At 42.0% G+C, this 17,143-nt stretch overlaps 1 protein-coding gene across 15 annotated transcripts in view; it reads left to right on the top strand.

The window, feature by feature from the left end:
• Nucleotides 1–17,143, top strand: part of EPHA5 (EPH receptor A5) — a 193,557-nt gene that overhangs the window by 45,296 nt on the left and 131,118 nt on the right. The gene's annotated exons all lie outside the window — the stretch shown is intronic.

The following is a 17,143-nucleotide window of genomic DNA, read 5'->3' as shown; positions in this document are numbered from 1 at the left end:
CACTTAATAATGGATTGTAATAGATACTGTGGGGAAGGCAGAGGAATTCCACTTCAGCTGAAGTCTGTGTTGCATTTTCTCTTCACCTCTCTCCAGACACTAATTGTTTGTAGTGCAGTACAAAGAATAGATCAGTGCATATCCACAGCAAACTGTGGTCTTGATCCTTTAGTCCTTGGTCACAAGCTTGTGACCCTGAAGATAGTTCAAATCTCTTCAAAGGTTGACATAGAGAGAAAATGTAAAATTTGAGAGAAGTGTTTGTGTTGGAGAAACCTCTACTAAACAGCATGTGGAGTGGTATTTTTGACCAGAATAGTATCCTTTTTCTACAGATGTAGTCAATGCAGCAAAATCTGTCTTGATTTTGCTTTTCCTGTGCTAATAAAGATATTTCTCCTTTTAGGGGGGGAGAAGAGATTGACCCCATGTTTGATACTGTACAATGGAGGAGCTAAGATCAACATTATTCCAAGTTGAGGAAATACAGACTGCCACAGATGAGGAATGTTGGTTGATAGATCAGCAAGGTTTTGCTTAATTATGGCAGAAAATATCATGTCACAAAATGACAAGACACAGGTCTGGTGCTAGGTTTAGAATTTTTGGAGGAAAGGAGTCCTCTATTAGTCACCCTTCAAGTCCTGTCCTCTGATGCTACATTTCTCAAAGCACACTTAGAGGTCTCATAAAAAAAAAAAAAACAAAGACCAAAAAAAAAAAAAAAACCAAAAACACCAAAAAAAACCCAAAAAAAACCAGCAAAAAAAAAACCCCAACCGAAAAAAAGCCCTCCCCCCCCCCAAAAAAAAAAAAACAAAGAAACCCCCAATATTAAAAAAACCAACTATGAACCAAAACAGCAAACCCAAAAAATACAGGTTTAAATCAGAAACCTTCAATGAGACTATCATTGAAGAAGCTGGGCTGCCTGTAGAGGGATTGCAGTGTTGAGATAGCAATCTAGGATGTGCTTTCAGAAGACCTTAGTGATAAAAGGCTGTGCTTTCTGGTTTTGGGTCTAGGTTGGTATTTTTTTAATTTGTTTTTCTTAAGAGGGCAGTATGTGGCCTCTCAATTTATGACTGTGTTGGGTAGGGCTGTGATCATAATTAAGAAGTGTAAAGATGCTTTGTGGCGGTTTATCCCTGCTCTGTTCCTAAGGTATATTCACATAAACTGCTCTTTATCTCACCTACAGACAGGATTTTTATCACTTTATTGCTCTAGAGGTGTTAAAACCAGTAATTCTCTTTTTTTTTGTGTGGGGTAGCCCTAAATTCCATCACCAAATCAATGGGACTTGAATGCCTATGGCAAATTCTGTTTGAGGGCCCCATTTGGATGTCCTGTGTTTACCCCAGGTCATTGTGCCAAGCTTTCCCTGCTGGTTGGCTCCAGGATGCTCTGTTGATAGGAGGCATTCAGCCTTAGGCAGTTCAGGAGGTCTGTACCCAGCATGTGTGGGAGTTCATGTCGATATCCCATGTGAATAAAACACTTTCTGGTTTGGTGATTGTTACATTCACAAAAACAGGACTGTCTTCTAGGACAGAAGTAAACTTTGCATCTCTGAGCAGAGTAAGTAACACCAAGAAAGGTCCTGTGTATTTGTAAATGCTGAACTTTTTTTCCACGGCCTGATTGATGCTAAGGAAATGCACTCCATGCTCCTGGCTGATATAGTGGTGGTCTTGGCACTCTGCTGTGTAGCTTTCACAAACACCTAAATAACTTCTGACCTTTGGTTTGTAAATCACTTGGGTGCATCTTGCAAGTGGTCTCCCAGTTTGCTTTCACTTAGTAAGCAGGTTTTTCATCACCGTGCTTTGGGAAACATTTTCAACCCAGAAGAGCCTGGCTTTGTTTATTAAAATTTCTCCTGCAAAGATGACATTTTCCAATCTCTAGTGTCACATCTGGACAGAGCAGACTACACTCTTTTATTAGAGGTGATGTAAATCCCAGTCATCCTCACAAACATATGGGAACTATTGAAATCCCTTCTGCCTACAAATCATTAATTGGCAGTGATGTTCTGAATTCATCATCTTGTCAGCAGGGTTCCTGTTTGAAGAAGGCACTGACAGTAACAGCTGAGCAATTTCTCTCACTGGGGACTCTGAGGTTGTAAATATGACATGGTCTAATCTCCTTATATAATGTGCTCACTCTGTCAATTAATATAGGCAGCTAGGTAGTAGTTACTGTAAAAAACCCAAAACTATTTGGATTTTTACACCTCTTTTGGCAACATGGCACATTTATCAGCAACTGCTAGGGACAGCTAGAGGTAAACTGTGACTGTGTTAGGACATGTTTGTAAAGGACCAGTGTTGAGGTTCATTATTCACAAGAATATATTGCTGTGCTAGTTAATAAGAGAAATTTAAGCAGTTGCTCTGTGAATTTGAATGCTGGCTTCCGGAGTGGTGGTTTGGTAGCACTAAAGGACTGATGGTTATGGGCTTTGCCTCAGTTCAGCTGGTGCTTTCTGAATGGATCCTTGAGGAAAATGCCCACTTTCAAGTCTGCCTGGCCAGTTTCAAGTCTCCTAATGATGGTCTCTGCCCTAGCAGGCAATAAGCAAAGCTGAGGGACAGATCTGAAAATGCTGTAAAAATTGGTGTAGTGCCACTGACATTTCTCCCTTTACCCATTTATGGGTTTGACACAAAAAAAATTGTCTGCCCAATCTCTGCTTTCCTTGCTCCTGCCCTGGCATAGGTGAGTTTTATTGTAACTTCAGTTTTAGTTGCTTACTGTAAATATCAGTGCTCAAACCATTGGGGTTTGTGTAGGAAATGAATACTGTGACAAGGGCACCTTCTGGCACTTCTCTTTGTATTCATCCTCACCTTCAGCCCAATATGTTTTCAGTGAGCAGCAAGAAGTATTTATTTTTATGCCTTTAAAGACAGTTGAGCCCGTGCAACTGGAAGAGTGGGGATGTTGACATGTTAAGCTAATGAGAGCCAAACACATCTGCAGTGGTGAGGTCCTGCTAGTGTCCAGTGGGCTGCAAATGTAATTGATTTTGCAGAGCCTGATCCTTTTTTTCAGATGACTTTAGAGCTGAAGCACAAATAAATTAAATATTTGAGTAAAGAAAAAACGGAAGAAAAGAAAACTCTACAGAAGGAGAACCAAAGTGAAAAGGTGAGTAATGAGTTCAGGAGGTCATGACACTCTCCTTTCCAAGAACTGGTGCATGCTGCCACTTGAAGAGGCATCAAAAGGAGTACAGCTGGTTTTAGCCAGCTAGCAGGTATATAGACAAGATTAAAGATGTTAGACGGGGACAAAATAATGGAGGAAAACTCAGTGATATCTTTCTTCACCCTTGATGTCTTCTGAGGAAGAACATTGAAACTGAGGGCTGGAGGAAAGATGGGTTGGGGTATATAGTTTGTGTTTGGAAAGGAGCTGCTGCCAGAAAAAATATCTGGATGATTTTTTTTTTTTGGTAAAACATCTCTAGAATGTTCAAGCCCTTCTGCTGTCTTAAATATTGATGTTTGTTTGATTATTTTTCCCTTAATCAACTTTGCTGAACATACCTCAATGCATTTACAAAACCATATTTATTTTTGCTGATTGTTCATACTTGTCTTGTGATTTAGCTGAGCCCTTGCCAAGAGAAATGAGTTTCTTACAGAAAACAAGGGCTGCAGAAAAATGTTGTGTTCACAGGTCATTTATTTTGGACTTAATTAAAACTAATTGACACCTAGCTTATGTGGTTTAGAAGTTTACCTGCTGAATCAGTTCCTGGATGATTTTGTTGCTGGCTGATTGGGGGTGAAGCAGAGCTACTCATCTTGCTCCAAAAGCAGAGCAATCAGTGCAGGCTGTTTGAAGGCACTTTCCCAGAGCAGTGATTGCCATCCCGTTGATGAGCCACTCGAAGGACACTCAGAGGCAATTGTTTATTTACAGCTGTGCAGGAGCGAGCAGGCAGAGGTAGTGACCCTTGGCTGGTGAGCAGCAGAAGGTACCAGCTGTGAAGGGGTGGGAGACAACTGAGAACTTAAAATGGAGTGATGGCAGAGCCATGCTTTACAACTCTTGTGTTTCTGAGTCTACACAGCACCTATCCCAGAGGCCTGATGTGAATAAAAGAGATAGCTGATACCACAATAAAGAAAAACCTGTGTATTTGCATATTATGTGTGGTTTTCTCAGGTGACACAGTGCAGGACCTCAGCCATTGCCTTCCCTATCCCCTTATTTCTAGAAATGGAAATGGAAATTCTAGAAATAAGGGGACAGGGAAGGCTGCTGCACAAGTAATCTTATTTTGAAACTTGGTCTTTTGCTCCAGAGCAGACAGTGTTTCTGGTTTTACGCCTGATATACCTGCAGTAGGGGGGCAGATTTTCTTCAGTCCATTCCACAACTTGCCTGCCTCTCTGCCTCATGTTGGCTGAATTCTCTCTCTTTCTGTCCCCCCTCCCCTCCTCCTTGTTACCTATGCTAGAAAGGCAGCATACTGCTAAATCCTGCCTGTCTTGTGGGAGACTTCCCAGCTGGGACTCAGGTGGATAAGGCAAGTGTGCTTTTACCTTTGTAGGGGAGTGGAAAACAAGCAAAGTCCAGGGATGATAAAAAGAAAGAAAAAAAATCTCTTTTTAATTGTTCTACTGGGAGGTGATTACATGGCAAGAAAAACAGTGATGGAAATACTTGGTATATGGAGAATACTAAATCTGGAAGTAGAGTTGCCCCTCCAGGGAGTTCTTTGCCCATCATTCATACTTCTTGTGCGTTTTTCTGATTAAAACCAAATTGGCTGGGAATATAGCATGCTAGGTGTTTATATAATTATGAACTGAAGTACCTAGTTAATTTTAATTAGTCATAAACCCAGCCAGTGTCAGAATAGCTGAATTTTTGGCCACACAATGTGTATTCTCTTTTCAAATGTAAAGAAAGTCACTTGAATACAAAATGCAGTTGTCACTGAAGGGAGAATGGGCTTTATTCTGTAGAGAGGTGTGTGCATGTATATATTTAGGTGTTTTGTTCTGCAGCTGAAATAATTAACAAGAGCAGGGGAATGTTTTGCATAGATCAAAATTGTATTGCAGCAGGACTGAATAAATATTACTGTCTTTGTTTTGGTTTTTGTGGGTGTATTTGCCCTCCTTTTTGTAGGAGGCACGGTGTCCATCTATGTGCAATGGTTTATGCTTTACTAATGAGCTGTAACTTTCTGCACTACCTTGTATACTCATAACCCCAAGGACTGAAGATCTTTTCCTTGTTCTGCAGCAATGCTTTTAGGCTGCTGCTTTGACCAACTTAACCTTCCTGCTCTTTGCAGTCTGGCAGCTGTGCAGTCACCTTTCAGAAGGACAGTTAAGAAGTACTTTATTCCCTTCACCAAGTGTAGATTGAGCATTGCAAACAAAATAAGGTTTGGAAATGGCTTCAGAAGTGTAAACTGTGAAGGTCATATTTGCTTCTTAACCATAAGATATTTTGGGACAGATCTTAGGGTATGCTTTTTAGTCTGGTCCTAGATAACTAAATGATATTTACTTGAGTGCTGCCTTTGTTTGGTTTTATCATTCCTCAAGATACTGTATCCATTGGTAGATGAGGGAATTCGTTAAATTATGGGTTGGCAGAGGTGTTGCAGGACAAAAGGAGTGTTGGCCATGGTGTGGTTGGATTCCTTTGATTGCCAGCTTTGACTTTGAATGGCTTGGAAACAGCTCACTTATTAATTATGGTTTTTTGAAACAATTAAGGACTCTGGAAACCCACTGAGGATAAAGTGCATGAATGCTTGTTGGCAATGCAGTGAATTTAATTGCCTTGATTTGAGATACAGCTGTGCCCAGCTGCCCACTCTGCCCCAGTGCTGGAAGCTGCTGCTGCTGGCTCTGTAAAACTGGATAGTTTGCCCATGACTGATGTGATCAGTGGAGTGCTTGTCCTGATGTCCTGGCCTGGGGGCACTCTCCCTAGATGGTGATCTGTGGCAGAAGGGTCACTGCAACCACTAGAACTGCCAAGGGTCTGCTAGAGCTCGTTTGTCAGAACCCTCATTCCACCTAATTTATATGGGTATTAAAATGAAGTGGTACTATTGGTTTGCTCATAATTTGGGTTTTCAGCGTTGTATTTCTCATTTAGAAACATTTAGCAGTAGTTAATGATGTGTTGACATTTCAATAATAAGCTTTCTTCTCTGCACGCTTTACATCTTGACCGTTTTCACTTGCTCTGGGTTAAAATTGAGGTTGAAATCCAGGCTCCACAAAAGCAGGCTACAATTGTGTCTTGTATGGACAGATTCACAGCTTACATTTTATTTTATTTCTTTAGCTGAATAAACTTGTATCCTTTACAAGGTAAGTGTTCAGTAGAATGAAGTAAGGGCAATGAAACTGCAATACATATGTCTGTAGAAAGAGTTCAATCTGCTCTTCATGATAAAAGAGATACCCATTTATTTTGCTGGAAGATTGTTCATTTTTTGTCTTTGAAGAAGTTAATCTAGTATAGACAGAATTGTATGTATGAACAACACGGGGTTAAGATTGTATTGAACATGGTTCTGATGAGCTTCCATTTTTGATTTCCCTCAGGGTGGTTAAGAGGTTTTTAATATTGGAGCAAACTCAGAGGGGTAGGTGTTACATAAACCCCAAAATGTATACACAAACAGATTAGAGAAAAAAAAACCAAACAAACAAACCAAGACAAAAGAGGGAATTCAAGGCTTGTGGATGTCCTTTATTACTTTCATACACCTGTCTTTATAAATTTATGTCCTTAAAAATACCGCTGAAGTTTGAAGAACTGGGATTTGAGATGACAACTTTCTTCTCACTGTAAATGACAGTCAATCAATTTAATGCCAAGAAAATTCTACTTCCCTTCTCCTGAAAACTCAGGCTTTAAGAGCTGCAGGTAAGTGGCAGTATCAGGACAAGCTCCCTGGCTGGGGGGTTTGAAAGGAGACTGTCCCTGCCTGCATGCCTCCTCATGCCACCCATAGTTATGTTCCTGGAAGCAGGATGGGTGGGAGAGGATACACGTCAGCAGAGCACCTTCATCTGCATCTTCATGCTCCTCACAGAGCCTGCTGTGGCAGTGGTGCTGGTGGTGGGCTCAGCCTCCCTGACAGGTTTGCCTGACCAGTGTGGCACTGGGGCTAGTGCTGACTTGAGATGTGACCCATGCTTGCAGTGACACTTGGAGGGGTATCCTGAGCCAAGTCCTCACAGAGGCTTTGACTAGCTTATGAGTGGTTTTGCTGCCACTTGAGAAGTGAGTTTTTCACTGTGAGGAAAGAAACAGTTAATGCAGACTATTAAAACTACTTCCAGGTCATGTGAAGGGCTTTCCTCTGTTGGATCTTCAACTACCCACTTCATGAAGTAGGTCAGAGTCACTATTTCTGGTTTTACAAATGACAGCCTTGGGCTGGAGACTGAGTTATTCAATGCCATTCAGAGACCAGAACCTGAACCAGGATTTTGGGTATCAGTGCTGTGCTCGATCTCATGTGCTCTTTTTATGCCCTTAGACTTACCTAAAGCCCTTTTAAGATCATTTCTCTCTAGGTGGATTCATTGGGAAATAACAATGAAATTAACATTCCTCTAGAGATGGAATTTGGACAGAAATTGTCATTTCAAAAGGCTTGCTTTTGTACCTCAGGTAGATGCTTTCTTTCAAAAAACCACTTGGCCTGGAGGTGCACTTTCTGAACAGGACTCTCACATCACCTAGATGCTCTGCCTAGTATGGCAGCTGTGCTAAGGAATTCATCTCTACCCAAGAGTTCATTTCACTGCCAAAACATCAGCATTATTGACTAGCAGACACTCTGCATATATATACAAAAGCATCCCCCGCCCCAGCAGACTGTCCAGTCCCTCTGCATGTGTGTGACTGGTATTTGTGCAATAAAGGGAGCCTGTCTAGGGAGCCAACATGATCTTTGTTGAACTCCAAGTGATGGTTGCTCCCCAGGTGAAATCACTGTCTCCTGCCTGGGCTGAGGAGTCACTCTGGTACAGCACTAATTCCACAAATTACACATTAGAGTGCTCACACCAGATTGGACAGTCTGTCATCCCATTGCAGTGGTGACAGGGGTCACAGTGCTGCCTTCGAAAGCTGCCTGGAAAGGAAGGTTTTTAATTACTGCAGAGCATGGGGAATGTGCTAATTTGTAATTTGGTGGAAGCAACCTGCAGGCTGCAGCTTCCCAGCTCCAAACTGCTTCTCAGATAGCTTGCAGCCCAGGCAGTAATAGAGCTAGGAGTGTGGGCTTCATTACTGCTGGGGCTCTGGCAGGTTCAAGAAGCGACAGCAATGCTGGAATCTTGGGACAGGAGCCAGTGTTTTATTAGTATAAATCCAAGGCAATTGGGCATGTTAATTACTGGAAGGAATTCACAGCAGGGAGGAAGAGGTCCAGGATGATGGGGAGATGCCATGTATAATTGCCAAGGTCCACAGATGCCCTGTGACCCCGTGCTGCTGGGAATTCCTTCATTGCAATGGTTGAATTGCAGCAGATTGAGTGTTGTCATTGCAGGCTGCAATGTCTAGAGCAAAGTGCCTGCAGAGGGAATATGAGGCAAAAATAGCTTAAGGCTCACAGAGTACTGTGGCAAAAATAATCATGGGACCCTCCAGTACCAAGTCAGATGTTGGTCAGGGCATTTGTAGGCACATGAGTGTGCTGGTAAGGGGTAAGCAGACAAGTGATGTGGTTTTACTCTTCCTGTCCTATCTGATTTTGAGTCTGCTTTTTGCTCAAGCATTTGATGCTCTTTTACTGCCAGAGCAGATGATCGGCAAGAGAGTCTTTATAGAAGTGAAATGCTACAAAGCTATGAAGAAAAAGGCAGGTGTCTATCTTGCAAAGTAATATTTCCCTCTCTGCCCATCTGATGTCCTCAGTCAGGCTCAGATAAAAGCTTTTCTTCCCTCCCTGGGCACAAGACTAGCCCATATTATTTATTTATTTGTAATTTTTTTTTTTAGAAGAGCTTTTACATTATTTTTCTTTGCTTTCACAGTTCAAGCATGATTTAATGTGTCAAAACTAGTTTGCTTAGCTGGCCTTGATTATCTTGCATACTTCCACTAAAACAGGGCAGTCATCCTTCCAGGCACTGCTGCTGCCCAGACAAATGAAGTGTCACAGCAGCTAGGACCTGCTCTTGTGTTGTGACAGCAGCAGCATCCTTCAACAAAGCCGTCAGCAGGGAATTTAGACAGGGGTAAAGCCTACAGATATGGCTTGGGTCAGGGCAGCGTGGGCCCACACAGGCAGATGTGGAGACACGCTTATGCTCGGGAGACTTCATCGATCATTCATGTGCAAAGGCATTCTGGTCCAGACTGAGAGTCTAGCTAGTACTAGAGAGAGAAAGAAACCATCCTGTTGGTGCCTGCACTAGTGAGCCTGGCAGAAATAACACTGAGACCTTGCTGCAGGCTAGTGCTGCCAGACTGATACATCTGGCTGCAGGTTTCCTGGCAGAAATGAATTGCAGTGTGATCTTTTGCATTTTGTAGTCAGTGGGGATTTTATCATTGATTTTGGTGAGAGGGAGATGATAATCCTTTATGATATGTTAACTAAATTATTTCCTGGCCTAGATCTTTATTAAGTGTCGTGCTGACTGCCAGCAGAACACAGCCTATAGGAAGGAAATTTGGTTCATGATAATTGGTATAACTCAGCAAGTGGTCTGATCCTGATCTCCTCCAAACTTCCCAAATATCAGTTTCTGGCATTTTGTGGTTGTCTTTTTCTCAGGTAATGCAGGAGGACACAGGTTAAAGTTCATCCACCTGTTTCTGCACTCTTCTCCATTGAACAGAGTAGGGAAAAATTTCGAGTCACTTCTCACTCTAATTAGTTAAAAATGGCATAGCAGCCCTTGAGCCTGGCTGCAGGACATGGTGCATCGTAGGAAGCCTTCCCTAAGGTGCTGCTGTGTGCTCAACTGAGCAAGAGCTCTGCACTTGGCATCCTCATCATTGATGTCTTCGGGCTCTTGTCTCCTGGATGCATCAGTAATAACACAGTACTCAGCAGTCAGGTCAGACATCTCCTGGTGTGTTTTTGCTGGGGTGTGTGGGATGGCTGCCAGCTGGAAATCTGGTGCTCGGGGTCTAGTGGAATCATTGTGTGAGTCTGTTATTGATGGAGCTCTGACCGTGGCTAATGGCATTGACGAGTTGTGTCATCCTGATGGTGAAGGCATTGGGTCATGCATGGCTCTGAAATGCAGCATGTTAAGTGCACTGGTAGATGGGGGGAAGTGCTCCCTGCCAAATCCTGCCCTTCCGAAATACTGTGGGACTCTTTTGATTTGACTTGGTGGCCTCTTCTTATCTTCTGTTTTGTTTCTTTGGCTTGGGTTTTGTTTGGGGGGTTTTTTGTTGTTTGTTGGTTTGGTTTGGTTTGGTTTGGTTGTTTGCTTGTTGTTTGGGTTTTTTTGGGGTTTTTTTGTTTTGTTTTGTTTTGTTTTTGTTGTTGTAGTTTTAGTTTTTTTGTTGTCTTTTTTCCCAATAAAAGACTATGCTAGATCAGACCTTGGTTGTAAAACACTGGCCAGTGTTGTCTGGCAACTTGATTCCATGACTCTGTAAACTGGCACAAAGTGTTTATCAAGATCCCTGTTCATGTCTCCTTCTGTGTCTTCAGCCATTCAGGTATGTGCAAGTCATTTTGCTGTACTTTGTGGGCACTGTGCACACAACTAAAAACATGATGCCTCCAATGTGGCATCTGTGTTTAATATCTTGTGTAGCTCTGTGCTAGGAAGAAAAATGAGTATTTTACAAGAAAAGACAAACTAGCCCAAACAAGAATGAATGTTTTCAGGTGAAGGCATTTGCTCTTAGATTGGAGGCATAAAAGCACCAGCTTAAAGTTGGGGCGTTCATTTCCTCTGAGCTTACTGTATTTTGCCACTCTGGTAGGGAAGAAGCAGAGGCAGCCCAACATTTGCACTGCAATTCTGTCTGTAGGACTGAGTGTGCATTGAGGGATTTAGTGAGAGGCACCCTGTTACTGCTTGTGTGCTGCTGGCAGGTGGGTGAGGGCCCATGGAAAGCCAAGCTAGACCAGCTCTGGTCATGGAGTCACCTTCAGTGTTTTGCACTGCCTACATGCATGAAAACAGTGTGGGCTGTGAATATAGAGAAACAAAAATACTCCTGAAAGTTTATTGAGAAAAGGCTTCTGGTTTAACAATTCAAATTCTAAATGTTTCAAAGACTGATTTCCAGATGCCATTGGGAAGAGTGTCAGGCCACATTCAGATTAGCCTTATTGTTCCATAATATCTTACTGGAGTACAAGGTTAATTAGTACCATAGGCAATATGCATTATTCATCACAGCAATCAGGCTTTTCTTCTGTTGGTCTGTTGTATGCTGCAAATGTTTTCCCTTCCATTAACAAATTCTTGATATATCATTTTCAAATTTAATCCTGCCAAATCATATTTGTGATATATAAATTATCTGGACACTCTGATACTGATGAAAAAATACTTCAGGTGTCAAAAGTACTATAATTTTAATGTTTAACTCCTAGCTTTCTTTGGCATAAACCTGAAGGATCATGGGAGCCACAAGATGATTTTATTAATGCCCATCTTCAACCTGCCCCAAACTGGGGATAGCACTAGTGACACAAGTAGTGCAGTTGTTTATAGTAGTGTTTTCAGTGCTAATGATCAGCAGTATTTTGTTGCAGGCATACAGTGCTGAACTTGTGTTGCTGCTATGGTACTGTGGATGCTTGCAATACTCCAGCATCTCAGTTCCTGACATTTGTGGCAGGGGAAGGCTCTTTGCAGCAGGGCTCCTTCAAGCAGGACGGCTAAACATGAGCTGCTCTTGGCTCCCTTGCAGAGCCAGGGTCCCTGCCTTGCTCCAGGGTGCCATGTGGGCTGCAGCTGTCAGCACTGGCTGGCAGGTTTGCAGAAGGTCCAGCAAGCCGTGGTTTTCACTTGCAAGGTGTGTTTGTGGTGCAGAGGGTTTGGCCTTTCTTTCTCACTTGGAGAAACCAGCACTACCTCATCCTCAGCTGGTAGTGTGTCCACTGAGAAGAGTCATGCAGGAGGAGGAGTTACACAGTGAAGTGATTCATCTGATCCTTGCTCATTTTCACCCCTGGGGTCCTGCTGCCCTCTTTGTCCAGCATTCCGGAGTCTGAGTCAATCCCATATCCTGAGATTACTGTGTTGAAGATGCCTGGCATAGCTACTGGAGCAGCACTTGGAAAACATGGTGATCCCTCTCTGCCACCACACCTACTGAAAGAATAGTGTTAGTCTGAAAGATATCTGAAACTTGTTTCACTGCTGCTTTCGAGCTCTGATGTTTCACCCTGGCTGCCTTCTGGAAGAGTTTTCCAGCCTTCTGTCAGCTGTACACATGTGCATTAAAGTGTGTGGATAGGTATTAGGAGGCAAAACTGAGACACAAAACTGGGTCACTTGCTAAAGATCACACAAGCCAATTTTGATGGAGCTAGAAGGCACAGGCTTCCTGCTTCTGCCATCCTTGCTTCAAGATCATTAGCAATTTTTCTCATCTCTCTTGCTGTCCTGAAAAGGACTTAGGCATGAACTTCCTTTCTAACATAAGATGGGGTGGCCTCCTCGCACGGCTGGGCATGTCTTGCAAAGTGATGTTGTGCTGTCAGGGCCCTGGGGGAGTAGCTTGAACTGACATGGCTGGAGGATAAATATGGCAGATTTCTACCTTAAATAGCCTGTGGCAACAAATCCACTGCTCAGGCAAGGAATGCTTGAGATTCCTTTGTGTTCACATCTGCAAGTAAATATTTTCCGGCAGCCCTGACTCATTTCCCTTCTGCCCCTCTTGTTTTGTATGTGCATTGTTCTCCCCTCCTGACTTTCCCTTTAGGAGGAGCCAGCTTAGGTGGCTGCTTTTCTGCTTGCCTCCTCCCGGCTGGCATGGAGGGGAATTCCTAGGGCAGGATTTCCACAGTGGAATGCAAAACACAATGTTTGATTTGTGTCAGATAACAGAAAAAGAACAAATGCTTTGAAAGCGAGTACCCCTGGTGTGTCCGGGGCTTTCTGGGGCAGTTTGGAAACAGCTTTTAAGCGAGAACAGGCAGGTGGATAAGTGCCCAAATTACACTTATCTGTCAAACAACTAGCAAATGTCTGTGGTCTTTGATTTAGATGCTGTTGTGATATAAACAAATGAGCAGTCACAGGACTGTAAAACGGTGATGATGAGTATTATTCTTTTCTCCTGATTATTACCCACTGCTTTGAAACAAGTAGTTGAGATTCTTGTCAAGACCTCTGCTCTTGTGTAAAAGTGCAATTGTAGAGCAATTCTGATTGCTCCCAGTTAAAAAGGAATACATGCAATGTATCCTTAAAAGTTGGTTGTAGGCAACAGAATAATAAGTAAAATGCACATAAAGTATAATTATGTAAATCACCAAAAGTGGAATGGCTTAATCAGCTTAGTCTTTAAGAGTCACATCAACAGCTTATGAGCTTTGATAAATGTGCAGTGTATAGATCCTACTTTGTAGCACACTGTTACGACATAATGGCAAAGGAATCTAATTTTTTGAATAATTTCTGAGGACAAACCTAAAAATTCACTGCATTCGGTGGTGTGTGAATTTAGTGTTGTGTTAAATCACCATGGGTAAATGTATTAATGAGAGAAAATCTTCTGCAGATGCTGCATCCATAGATCTCTGAAATAGCTTGTGGGGGCAAACACTAGATTATATGGCTGATAAATAATAGAAGAGTTTCACTGCCTCTCCTCCTCTCCCTTTTCTTAGGTTTACATGACATGAGCTCTGCTTGGAAAAAGTAGAATGGCATTAAGTCTGTACCAAAATGGAACAAAAGCCATAGTTTTTCCAGAGAAAAGTTGTATTTCTGTTTTGGAGCACTTGGTCTATATGTGTGTGAGTCTGAAGGCAAGAAAAAGCTATTTATTGCCACAGCTGTCTCACACCATGAGTAAAGAAAGAACAATGAAATCAGAGAGTGTGCATAGGAAGGGAAAAAGGCCATCATCTTTGCCTCAGCCACACAGATATAACCAGCCACTTGAGAATCTGCCTGTTTCAGATGTCCTTAAACATGCAAACAACACATACACCTGAGGCTGTGCCCAAAGGAGGGGAGGTCTGTTCCAGCCAGCAGCTGCAGGTTTGGGACATGGCACACCCAGGAACCTACTGATGTGGCATTTGGCAGGTGCTGTGGATACTCTGTTGTGTCTTTCCCTTGTATTTATATCTGATAAATGCATTACAACTTCTTGTTAAAGAAGGATGTGGTGCTGGTGCTAATGAAAATGACCCCATAAACTCAGGTTTATCCTCTTTTTTTTTTTTTGTTTTGGACTCTGCTTTGATAGTTTGTTTTCTAATGGCAGCAGGAAATTAAAGTCTCCTAGATGCTTTTAAAATGACCATGTTTGGAAATATTTTGAATCTTCATTTCTTAAGGAAAAAGTATCAGGTTCTGCTGTTAATAGTTTGTTTGTGTTTTGTAAAGGGCAATAAGGAAATGTAGGATTTCCTGGGCTTTAAAACAGCAACAATATCAATGTTAGTAGCAAGGCTAACACAAGGCTTCTTCAAACACAAGGGAGTTTTGTGGGTGATGATGAAGAAAAAAGGACTGAGCAGTCAGTCTCAGTTATGCTTCTTGTACAATTGCCTTTCTGAGGTGGAATTTCCAGGGCTTTTGTCACCAGATCAGATATCTGTTGTACCTTGGGGATGTCATTATCTTCATTTGGTAATGGGGAGCAAAACAACGAAAGGAATTGCCAAAATCATGCATCATTCAGTGGAAAATCAGGCCTCCCAATCTCATAGTGTACTTTCTAAACTGCATGCCTGTGCAGATACATGACTGCTATTCCTTCTCATTAGTGAGTGTAGGCATGTGTCTTCTGTATTTTAGCTGATCTTAAGTGACTTGCTTTCCTGGCAATAGCTTCAGTGATGTGATTTGTCATTTACTGTTGAGGGGGTTTTTTTTCCATACATGTAGGCCAAGATTTCAACTGTAGCTCAGTCAAACACTTGATTACATTTTGTATTAGATGTTCTTACAGTCTACAAGATATTCTCAACTAGGTTAGGAAAGCTAGAGGCAGGACAACATCATCAATATCTGAGAATTTACTTTGTTATGTCCTAGGCTATTGGAGAAATAAGAGATCTTTAAAATGTAGAAATTCCACTACAAAGTACATGGTACTACTGAGTTATCTGTATCTTCTCTCCTGAATCAGGCTGGATTAAATATTTTGCTCTTTGCTGACTTACTAAAAGGGGTAAATTGCGGCCTTTTCTGTTTTGCTGAAGCACCAGATCTGAATACATGTTCCAGTGTTTGCTTTAAAATAGCACGTCACTGTGCATGGTGTTTCTACATATTTAATTATCTCTTGAAAAGAGAGCGAAAGTGAATCCATGCACGTTGCCTCTGTGACAACAGAACTAGATCTCTTCCCCTCAATTAAAAATGAAAACAAAAGCTCTTCCTGACTTAGTGCAAAACTGGCAATCTACTGTTTAGACAAAACCTCTCAGTCTTGCAGCTTCTGCAGCCAAAACATACAAGTGCAAAGTCTCCAATAAGTGATAATTAATTAGCGTGTAGAAGTGAATCCTGCTGTGAGCCTTCCGTCCCTTCAGTTAAACTGTTTTATAATGTAATGCTATCAAGATATTTCATTGTACACGGAAAGGAAAAAAATAATGAAGTACACATTCTCAAATTCCCATATGAGGGTGAGTTCCTTTCATTTATCAAGCTTGCTGGTGTGCCTCCAGAAATTTTCTCCAAAATGATGACTAGTTCTTTAATTACACTTAGAGCTGTGTTTGTTGGTGGTGTTTGAAACTGCAGATTGAATTTAGTACTGTAAGTGTCATTAATCTGGTGAAATAAAAATACCGAGTTTTTAATAAGGTCTCAGTTTAATGTTTTTAAAAGCTCTGAAGAGATTTAATGCTAAAACAGCCAATATAAATCTGCTTGGCTCCTCTGTCTCAAGCATGTACCTCTTTTCAAGGGAGCTTGGCTCACACTAATTGCAAAGCTGTTTATTGCCTGCATGAATTTGATGGACTCTCACTTTTACTGTTAAAAGTTGTTAACATCAGAGGTGACCAGGAAACTGATGTGGCAGAGTCTATACATGGCACTAATTGCCCTGAGTTTTCTGTAGGACCACAGAAAAACCCCAGCCTTTCTGTTGTGCTCTAGATGCCTACAGCCTGTGTGAAAGAGTTCTTTCTGGGTTTGACTCTTACTCTCTTTGAAGCCTTACCTGTGAGTTTGTGGCTCCTGTTTTGGTGCACTTGGCTATATCCTTTTCGATCTTGTCAACAAGGGTGTATCCATGCCCCTACTTGATATTGCTGGTTGCAAGGCACTGGGAGAAGGAGCTTTGTAGCTGCATCAGCCTGGCACATAGAGGTATCACGCAGTGCTAAATGGAGTAGAAATATGCCATTGCTTTCATGATTACAAATGTTTATTCTTAAATAAGTTCCAGTCTCTTTTTTTTTGTTTTTCCTGTGTTATTTTAATTTTCCCTCTTTTTAGCCAGAGGTAGTTTTTTATAGCAAGTAATCAGACTGGTAGGTTTCAAATGAGGAAGGGAGAACATTGCTTCATGGGTGTTTTAATTTATATATATGAAACATGCATGGAAATCTTGGTGACTTCTTCATTAAACTTTGTTCATTCAACTTCTGTGGACCTGTCATCATTTATACTCAGTGCACAGCAGGTCCATCTTCCTCCTCCCTTCCTTCCTAAGCTTCCTTGTATGGGAGAGCCGAGGGGACCTTGCCCCTGGAGTCAGGATGGAGCTGCCTGCATGTCAGTGAGTGTATTTAGCCATCCTAATAGTAAATATTGTAGTTGAGAGGCAGTGGTATTCACAGGGGAGCTGTATCACTGCAGTCGCTTCAGAGCAACAAAGAGCGGAAGCTGCACCAGCCTTGAAGATGAATCAGTGCTGTGGTGATTAAAGAGATCTACATTTCCCGTGCTCCACGGAGGAGTCGGCACTGTTTTCCCCAGGGATTGTCGTCAGTCTGTAAATAAAA

This window comes from Agelaius phoeniceus, chromosome 4 (assembly GCF_051311805.1).
Source record: "Agelaius phoeniceus isolate bAgePho1 chromosome 4, bAgePho1.hap1, whole genome shotgun sequence".
Lineage (NCBI taxonomy): Eukaryota > Metazoa > Chordata > Aves > Passeriformes > Icteridae > Agelaius > Agelaius phoeniceus.
This window is presented reverse-complemented; position numbering and strand designations above follow the sequence as displayed.